Source organism: Chenopodium album, chromosome 4 (genome assembly GCF_948465745.1).
Source record: "Chenopodium album chromosome 4, dcCheAlbu1.1, whole genome shotgun sequence".
Taxonomy (NCBI): Eukaryota; Viridiplantae; Streptophyta; class Magnoliopsida; order Caryophyllales; family Amaranthaceae; genus Chenopodium; species Chenopodium album.
In genome coordinates, this window is record NC_137837.1 from 37,356,051 (window position 1) to 37,366,611 (window position 10,561).

Sequence of the window (10,561 nt, forward strand, 5' to 3'; positions counted from 1 at the left end):
TCAATGTAATGAGGTACATTCTAATGATGATGAAGTGCATGTTCTTTCTCATATTGCATCCTATTTTTGCATCAATTCTAAAGGTGTGCCCCATAGTCCCCTAGATGATTCCAATGAGCAAGCTTTTGACTCGTATATCCATGATGATTTGGACTCATTTGAGATTATGGCCCAAATATTTCTTGAGTTTCAAACGGTAGCTCATAACCTTATGAGTGAGTTCATTAATAAGGCTTCATTAGAAAGAGATGAGTTTGAGAGAAATTTGCCCCCATTCACTCTTGATTTTGAGATGGTAGGCCTTGAGAAATTTAAGGGAGATGTTGTTCAAGGTTGTGAAGAGGAGGTTGAGGTTGAATCCTTTGGAAGTTTTGAGCTTGAGGGAGATAAAGAACATGAGGGTTCTTCATTTGACGATTCCATGATTGATTTTCATTCCCTCATTAGTGATGTGAGACCTTGTGATGAGGGATTATCTACCCCTTTTCCCTTTCTCATACACCTTTCTCCCAAAGGTTTAACCATATCTCCTACTATCCTATGTTCCTCCCTTCTTTTCTCAAAGAACCTCTTAGGGATCCTTTTCCTATCCATGCTTCCGAAGCCCACAACTCTTTCGCCGTTGATGAGGAAAAGAGTAATAATGCCAACCAAAAAGATTTTTGTGAGGAGAGTTTGCCTCCCTATTTTTTTTTCTTCTTCTACTTTTTCTTCTTATTTACTTTATTTTTCTTTTGATTATTTTACTTTTTCTTTTCTCCCTTCTCTCAAGCATAAAGTCTCCTTGTACTTTATGTTTGTTTGTCATATGAGCATCACGTATGCTCTATTTCTTGATATGTTTGCCGGTGCATATGACAAGCTTTTGCGTTCTTTGTCGGGTTATTTACTAGATTGGTCACGCTTGGACGTTAAGAAAGCCTTTATCGGGAAGTAACCCGTGTTTTATTGCTTTCTACTTCTTTCTTGTACGTTTCTCATTTTTGTTTACTCTCTTGTCTATGTGTATAGGTACTTGATGCTTATACTCATGTGCCAAGATTTTGGATTGAGATCCTTGAGAAGAAGCACACCTATGATTGCTTGCATTTGGGAAAGCAATAAAGACGAGAAATTAGATGAAAATGTGGACAATGTGCTCAATTGCGGGTTTCAACACCCACCTCACAGTTGGTTTACTCTTTCCTTATTCCTCATCTTAAATTTGCTTTCTTAAATGCATGTGGATTGAATGAATTATGATTTGTTGTGTGGATGTGTTTTCTTTCTTCCCCTTCCTCCCACCCTTTTTGCCTTTATTTTGAGCATTGAGGACAATGCTCCATTCTAGCTTGGGGGATTAGCTATTCACTAGCTTGGGGGGTTATCAATATCTCTTGGTGGTTTCTTAATCCATAGTCTCATGATTTCTTGATTTATTTCTCCCATACTTCCCAAAGTCTATTATTTAGATTAGTTTTCTATGTTTGGATGGCCGTGAGCGCCTTATTGAGTTGACTTTTGGTATTTGTAGCTTTGATTGATCATGATTTCATCTTGCACAATTGTATATGCATTCTTGAGTATTGTTGGTTTTGTGAATATTCGTGTGTATAGTGTCTTTCCATGGCATTAAAGTCAAGGTTTCAAAATGTTTTGTTTCAATATTGGACATATTTGGGCTTTAGCACCTAGAATACTCTCTTTCCTAGTTGTTAGAGGTTTTCGTGCACTTGGATGTCGGGGTTGGTTCACACATATAGCGTTGCCAAGGTAGTAGAACTTAAGGGCTATGAGACCTTAGCTCACTTGGTTTGTGGTAAGATGGTTGTCGCTCTCTAGCTAGTTGAAGCTTTAAAGGTGATTTTTGCTATTCCACTACCATCATTCTTGTGAGGATGTGTCTATATTGTTCTAGCTTTCTACATTTCTTGCATGTGTGGTGTTTGGATCCTTGGCATTGCTAGCTTATATCGAGAATTTGGCTTGATTCTACCCGAGATCGAGACCAAACCAACTTAGGGGAAGACGAAGGAAATTAGGATTTTGTTTTGTTTTATTATTTTCTTTTCTTTTATTTTTCTTTTGCATTTGCTCATTTAGTAACCCAATTTGAGCCTTTTTTCCCTTCTTTGGCATAAACACATTACAAACCAATGGACTTTTGCTTTATTTTCACCTTTATTAGTTTTTGTGAAGCATTCTTGGGACTTGATTTGTATTTTGGTTAATGAAAGTGAGAAAAAGAATGAAAAAGAAGTGAAAAACTCAAATTTTGGTACTTGTGATTATCTTTGTTATGTTGAATGGTTTGAGCAAATGAGAAGAAAATAAAGGAAATGACAGAAAAAGCCGCTCAAAGTTAAAAGAGGCGAGAGCAAAGAATAAAAAGAAATTAAAAAAAAAAAGAAAAAAAATATTGAGAAAATACAAAAATATTTGTTGTTTGGTTGAAAAAGAATAAGCTTGGAGGAGGAGTTGCTTTGTAATCTATTGCTAAATTTTTATTTGAAAGTTGGTAGTTTATTGAGTTTTAATTGAAGAATGATTAACCTTGCTTCACTTCTAAGTTTACCACCAATTTCCAAATTTATTTCCATAACCTTTAACCTAGCCTAAATGTTTCAACCATTTTAAGACCTTTTGACCTTAGTGAGGTTTAGTTACTACCGGTGGAGGGTAATCAAGCCAAGCCTATTGAGTGAGTTATCGATGCCAAGATGTCGGGTAGCCTAAATGTTTTTCATTGTTTATTTCTTCCGGTTCCTTCGAGGAATCTCGAGATATCACCTTAAAAGTGGATGCAAAACTAGTGAGGACGCAGAAGTTTGGTTGGAGATAAGAAGGAGTGTAAGTCCCTCTATGTTCTCTACCCTTTGCATGCTTTATGTGTGTACCAACCTTAGCTATTCTTTTTCTTGGCTACATTTAATGTCTAGAAAGGATTGTATTCTTGTGCACTTAGCCCGTTGTTTGTGTTTGGTTTTATATGTCAAAACTCGAGTTTTCTTGATTTCACCTTTGCCTTGAATGTTATGTATTGCCAAGAGTTGTGGGTTAAACCTCTTAGGAAACCCTCGCGAGAGCTTACTCACCCTCTTTGGCGACATGGGGGTTTAAAGGGCTTGATGCATACGCTAAATGCATCCGTGATTCCTACGGCAATGAGTTAGTGTACATTCTTTCTCTTTGTTTCTATTTTATTTCATTTGCTTTCAATAATTCCATCTTGTTCTCTTTCGCCTTAGCTTTTCTCGAGGACGAGCAAAGTTTTATCTTGGGGGAATTTGATAAGTGACTTTTATGTCACTTTTAGGGTGTTTATGGAGTAGTTTTCCGGCTTATTTTCAAATAATTTAGCTCATTTTATCCTTTATTTCTATTATTTTCTTATTCTCATCTTTTATCTTTATTTTGAGTATTTTTGTAGTTTTTAATTGTTTTTAGTTTATTTTTCGTATTTTTAGTTAATAATTCCTAGCTTCTCTTTTTTTTCTTATACTATTTTAGTTTAACCATTTATTTTTCTTCATTTTATTTTATTATATTAGTCTTTCACCCAATTCTCCCTCGTGTTGTTTTTGGTGGTTGGTGTTTTCGGGTCCTTGGCCAAATATCAAGTTAAAATCGAGTTCAAGGTCCGAGGTTTTGAGGCGAATGCACAAGCTTCCAAACAATAACCCCTGCTGCCAGCTTATCATACACCACACCCTTCACTATCCTACACCACCCCAAATAAACCATACCAACATCACAACACTTACCCTGCTCACGCAAACTACCAGCTAATTCCCTTGCTCCAATACACCAAGCTGCCGCCTTAATTACCACCCAACACCACCAGCAAACTTCCACGCATCTCACCCCAATTCACCAACAACAATACCAACAGCAGCAGCGTTGCTCACGCAAACACCACCATAGCCCAAACCTCAAAAAACACTTCCCCTGCTTCCTTCACCTCACAAACACAACCATCACAATCCCCTACTCCCTCACGCCAACCAACCCACGCAACTTCCTGCTCCCTCAATTCCACCACCGCAACAACAACAAAAACAACCACCTGCACCCGCAATACACCCGCAACTCCAACCATCCATGCTACCAACACACTTCACCGCACCTCTTCCCTGCAATTCATGGCCACCGCAAACCCAAATCAACCCCATCAATTCGTAAAAGCATCAACCAAATTCAGAGCAATCCAAGTTCATTTGGCTTCGAACAAACCGTTAAAGGTTCAGCCGAAGTGCCAAAACAGTCAGAAACTTTTGAAGTTCTCTAAATTAAAGAGGTGTGGTCAAACACACCCATGGTTTGACCGAACCAACCCCGTAGTTCGGTCGAACCAACCATTGGTTCGATCGAACCACCTCACAATCTTCGCACATGGCATTTAATTAGATCGAACGACTAAGAGCAAAGATGAAAGATGATGTTTGATGATTACCCTTGATGATTGTTTTTTATGGTTGATAAACAGTGGTGATGAAGATCACAAATCGGCCAAGATCGAAAAAGAAATGGGAAATGAGCTGGGGGGTCTGATCGATTTTTGGGGGGATTTGTTTTTGGTTTTATTTATCATTTATCATTTTTCTTTTATTTTTATTTCTTATTTACTTTCCTTTTCTTATTTCTTTCTTTTATTTTATTTTCTCTTTTTATTTCTTTATTTTTCTATTTCTCTTTTATTTTATTAGCTTTGTATAAATACCCAATTTTTGGGGTAATTAGAAGGGAGGAACAATAAACAATTATTCTATTTTCTAATTAGTTTTAGGAGAGCTTCTCTCTCTAGGTTTAGGTTAGGATTAGAGTAGTTTAGAAAGAGAAAGTGAGGGTTTCACCATTGTTGAGTTTAGATTTTGAAGAAGAATCTCTAACTCTCTCTCCTCTACTTTATTTGCTTTCTTTTGATTATTATTTTTGTTTTTGGTATTGCTTATTAATCATGTTTATTCTTGATTATTTGTTAATTAATCTTGTTATTAGCATGATTAGTGAGTAATTCCCCCATTAAGGGGATGGTTGTGGTGTAGTTGGATCTTGAGCATTTTCTAGGGTTTAGAATTGATTTATTTGTGATTAAAGTCTTTATATGCTTGATATTCTTTAATCTTCTTGCAAGTGCACATTGTTGGTTGATTAAAGGTGAATCTTTGCTAACAAGGAACGGAAGTTAACTTAGTTAAGGTTCATTACTATCGATTGGTCTTTGATTGAACTTCCCAATGTATGGTTCTAGTGTGGAAACATAGAGGCTATGTTAGGAGAAGCCAATTGACCTCGGAAGGCGGCTAGATTAGATCTTTTACTTCGATATTCGAGCATGTTTATTTCATAATTAATTCAACTTCTATGCCTTAATTAATTTTCTAGTGAATGCTATACCTAAACCATTTCTCTTAGTGTTTTATTTCTTGTTTAAGAATCTTTAGACATTAGTTTATTTATCTCCCATTCCGGACTAGCTTAATTGACGATAACATTTGGTGGTGTTTATTCGTTCCCTGTGGTTCAACCCCTATGCTTGCCTTATACTCGTATTAGGTTTGTTTAGGTTGTATAAATTGTATTTGATCTAGGGATAGACAATTGACGACGCGTTTATTCCCTTGTCACCCTCCAACACCACTAGTCCCTCAACACACAAGAGACCAGCCGAAACTCCCTAAACCGGCACCAATTGCACCACCGCAGCGGCAGTCCCGCAAGTGCCTTCGAGCAGCCCTGCCATCATTCGAACCTCAACAGACGCGGGCGCGCACTCATTGATCATGGCAGCGCACTTCTGGGTTCCATTTTTGGCCATTGATTTGATTGACTTATAATCGAACGGTTGTGATGGTGTGTGATTTTGGAGTGGTGTGATGTGCAAAGTATGGGATAATTTCCCAATATTTCTGCCGATTTCAAAGTCCACTGACTTCTTATTTTCGTTTCTTTTAATTTCTTTCCTTTTATTTTCTATTTCTATTTCTTTTTCTTATTTATTTTATTTTCATATCTTTTCTTTTACTTTCTTTTCTCTTATATTTTTTTCTTTTATTCTTGTAATTATATATACCCATTTTTGGGTTAGAGAAAAAACAATTAGAATTATATTAGAATTAGAATTCATATTTCTTAACTTAATTGAGAGATCCTCTCTCTAGTTTTAGGGTTAGTTAAGGAGTAGATTTTAGAGAGAGAAAGTGAGGAATTTTAATGCTGATTGAGAGATTGAAGATTCAATGGTGACAATTGTGTTTGAGATCTTCTCTATTATCAATGATCATTCTTAACTCAATCTCATTTTATTGTTTTGTTTAATATTCATGTTTGTTTGATATAATTTTGATGTTTGATTGTTGATTAGTGTAATTGTTCTCTATATTTTGATGATTCTTGATTTCTTTAGTTGTTAGTTGATTTGATGATGATTTTAGAGTAGTTGTTTGCTAGGAATTGGGTGAAACTTGTATGATTGATTGATTGTGCTTAATTTGGGGATTGTTTTGATTAATTGTTGAGATTAAAGTGATTAATGGAAGTTTGCATGTGTGTAATTCGATTAGGCCTTGAGAATTATGCTAGATTGCATTGTGAGTCTACATTGATATGGGCCATTGATTTGTAGCTTGCAATTGTCGATTGAGCTTGATTAGTGATGCTCCTAGTTAGAGTCTCTCGTAGTTGGCGCTAGTTTGACCTCTAGGAGATAGCTTGTTGACTCTTTTGATTGAGCTTGCCATTAGTCTTCACAACTATTGACTTGCATGTATTTCCGAGTTGCTACAATTGTCATGATTGCTTGTTGATCCCATTCCTAGTGCTTTATTTGTTTGGTTTCTTTGTTTGGTATTTGGTTAGTGTTCTCTCTTTATCTTTGTCTTTGACCTAGCTTAGGCGCATAATTGAGAGCGCTTGAATATTACCGTTCCTTTGAGTTCGACCCTTGACTTACCTCTATACTAGTATTTAGGTTGGTTAAGTGTTTATAAATTTTGTTTGACCGAGGAAGGATTAGTTTCAACGACCTAGTTCTACCCCTCGTCAAAAGGAAAAGCTAGCAGAGGTCGTACTAGGGCTAGGATGACGATTCGCCTCTAAAAGGAACGTTATCTTAGTACCCTCGCTCCTGAACTCATTTCTGGTTTATAGACCAATTTGGGCATGGGTAAACTTATGATTTGTGCTAATTATTCCATGAATTCCTGATGTGTCTATTTTATGTAGTATTTTACCCCCGTTCCTTGGTCATAATTAGTAGTGTTTTTGGCTCTTTAGAGCCACTTTTTTTACTAATTGGTGTTTTCTAGTGTTTTCGTATATTTGGTTGACTTTTGCAGGGATTTATGCTTTTGGAGTATTTTCCCGAGATATTTTGGAGCAATCACAAGCATTGGAGAAACACGACCAGATTCCATAGCCCAGGGCCGGTTAGAGCCATCGAACCGGTGATTAAGGGCTCGGTATAGGTGATACCGGGACATTTAGACCGAGTATTCAAGACCGGAAGAGGAAATCTAGATTGGCCCAAAAAGTTGGAGCCCAATCGAAGTCCAAATAGTGGCCCAAGAGAGCCGCCCGGCCAAAAAGGCTGGCGCCCGGAGGCGCGCCTGGCCGGGTGGGAGAAACTTTGGCTGGCGCCCGATGGCGCGCCCGGCCGGGCGCGAGATTTGTATTATGAGCAAAAAGGCACGCCCGATCGGGCGGTGCCTCGACCGATCGGGCGCGTGTATTTCTTAGGAGACGTTTAACGTCGTTTTAATTTGTTTTAGTTTAGGATTTTTGTACGGAGTATAAATACTCCTCCGTAATACCATTTTAGTATCTCTTCTTCTCCTTTTTACTCTTTCTTTACTCTCTTAATTGTTCTCTTAGATTTCTTTCTCTAAAAACCTTTGTTCTTAATTCTACTCTTAATTCCAGATTTATTTTGGTAACGATTTCTCTTCCCTTAATCTTAGTTGTTTACTTTATTCCTTTCATCATGATTAATTTTATTACTTTGATTAGTTTAGTTTTTAATATGTGTGAGTAGCTCTATTTCTAGGGTTTATGGGGATTCATAAATAATATGAAGGGGTAATTTATTGTTGTTGATTATCAATGCTAGATTAATTTCCTATTGATTGATTTAATGCTCTGTGACTAGATTTGTGCAGATCTTTTATGCATGAGTTTGACAACATTGATTCGAGATTCGACAGATGAGAATTAATGTTTAGGTCTAGTTTCAATAGGCAGATTAATTTATAAATGGTTAAGTCGAGATTCGAGAGATGAGATTTAATACCGGTAAATTAATTGTGTGATTATAATACGTAGCGAAAGCTCTTTACAATCTGGTTAATTGATGCATTGATGATTGACTATTATTGATTATTGGTATTGCATGATAATTTCTTATTGAATTGTTTTAATGTTTTACAATTGCGGCTTGTAAAAGTATAGCAATATTAAATTGATAAATCGAGCAGATGTTAATTTGATATTAAAGGCTATTTTCAATAAGAACTTAGATCTAGTAAATTGCGAGAGCCTGTTAGATCTATGTTGATTAATAAATTACGAGAGCCTGTTAATCGTGTTATTTATGCAATGTCAGTGATTGATTACTATGTTTTACCCTGGAGTATTATTTATTTGTGAACCTATACCCTAGATCCTTTCATATATTGTTTTCTCTCTATTCTCAATCTTAGTAGTTTAGTTTCTTATTCGAATATAAATATTGGTTGCTTAAATAATTTAGATTATATTAATTAATTAGGAGTAAAAAGACTTGTTTCCCTGTGGAGATCAACCCTACTTCCCTATCTACTTTAGTTAGAGGATTTAGGTATTACTTTTGATTAGGGGATACGACTTTACCCTGTCAAAATTTGGCGCCGTTGCCGGGGAAACGGTTTTATTTTTATTTCTGATTGATTTTGTAGTCTAGATTATTTCCCTTTTGGTCTCAGAGAGCGTTAGTTCTCTGAGACAAATCACATATTAGCTTCTAGTTTTTGTTTATGCCCAGGTGTTCCAGATCAGGTTACATCTCGTTCGATCCTGAGATCGAACGTTCCTTCCATAGACAAAAAAATCTCTACAAGCAAATCCTGGCGGATTCTGGTGATAATAACAATAATCACCGAAATCCTCCAACTGGTTCTAGCGATTGAGAGACATCATCAGACGCAGAATCAGAGATGACGGCTCCAAAGAAGCTTAGTGATTATGCACAACCAAAGCTTACGGATTTTCCACATCTCACCCCTACTTTGGCTCTTAATGGGGTTATATTTGAAATTAAACCTCAATTTATAATGATGATAGAGAGGAAGCAATTCAGTGGAGCCAAGGTGAACACCCGAATCTTCACATTGCCGACTATTGTCAATATTGCAACACCATCAGGCAAGCCGGGGTCACTCAAGACCAAATAAGGGAGATTTTCTTTCCCTTCTCTTTAACTGGAAAAGCTAAATTGTGGTTTAATGGCTTAAATAGAACTACACTTGGTATAACTGACTGGGAAACTCTTGTTTTGAATTTCTGTAACAAGTATTATCCTGTAGAGAGAACATCAGTACTACGGAGTGCGATCCAGAACTTTGCCTAAGAAGCTGATGAATCTTTATATGAGGCTTGGGAGAGATTCAAGGAATTACAAAGAGAATGCCCTCACCATAATTTAGCGCAATGGCAGTTAATCCAAGCCTTTTACAACGGCATTGGAAATTCCTCTAGAATAATTTTAGACTCTGCAGCTAGTGGGAGATTTATGAATCTTAATGTTGATGATGCAGGTCAAGTTATTGAAGACATGGCGATACACAATTCCCAATATGGGAACCCTAGAGGATTTGCTAATAAGGGGAAGCATAGTGTCGACTCTGTATCCTTTTTGAAAGCTCAACTAACCTCTATTTGCCAAAAATTAGATAATCTGAGCACTGCTAATGTAGCTAATGTTTCTGCAATTAATAATAATTCTAATGACGCTTTCTGTGAAAATTGTTGTATTGTAGGTCATTAGGAGCAAGATTGCAGGAGTTCCGTGGAACAAGTTAATGCCTTCCAAGCTTATAGGCAGAATAACCCATACTCCAACACCGACAATCCTGGGTATCGGAATCATCCGTACCTTTTCTACTGGAGCACTAATGTTCAAAATCCACCACCACAAGAACCACAGGCGCCACAGCGGCAGAAATATTATCATCCCAATGCTAGCCAGAAGAACTAACCACAACAAACCCCCTCATCTTCCGACCCTTCTCTGGCGGAAATTAGAGCAATGTTGGTTATTATGCAAAAGCACATGGAGAGCAGAGATGCGACAATTGGTCAAATTCTAGCGCATAATAAAATTGTAGATAATCAAATTGCGCAACTCTCCACTACTCTACAAGCCCGCCAACAAGGAGCTCTGCCGGCACAACCAACCTGGCCTACGGATCAAGCATTTGCAATTACTCTGAGGAGAGGTTCAAACTATGAAGGGCCATCTATGCCCAGAGTTGATGAACCTGTTTTATTAAATAATGCTAATCTTAATTCCGTTAAACCAAACAATGTAGTTGATAGCCCTGCAGGGCTA

The 10,561-nt window shown here is 37.1% G+C and overlaps 1 non-coding gene across 1 annotated transcript; it reads right to left on the reverse strand.

Annotated features, from left to right (window-relative positions):
• Positions 1–9,547: 9,547 nt before the first annotated feature.
• Positions 9,548–9,654, reverse strand: LOC145629544 (small nucleolar RNA R71). The gene has a single exon (XR_014111710.1). It is a non-coding gene; the product is annotated as a small nucleolar RNA R71 (small nucleolar RNA).
• Between the last annotated feature and the right edge of the window lie 907 nt (positions 9,655–10,561).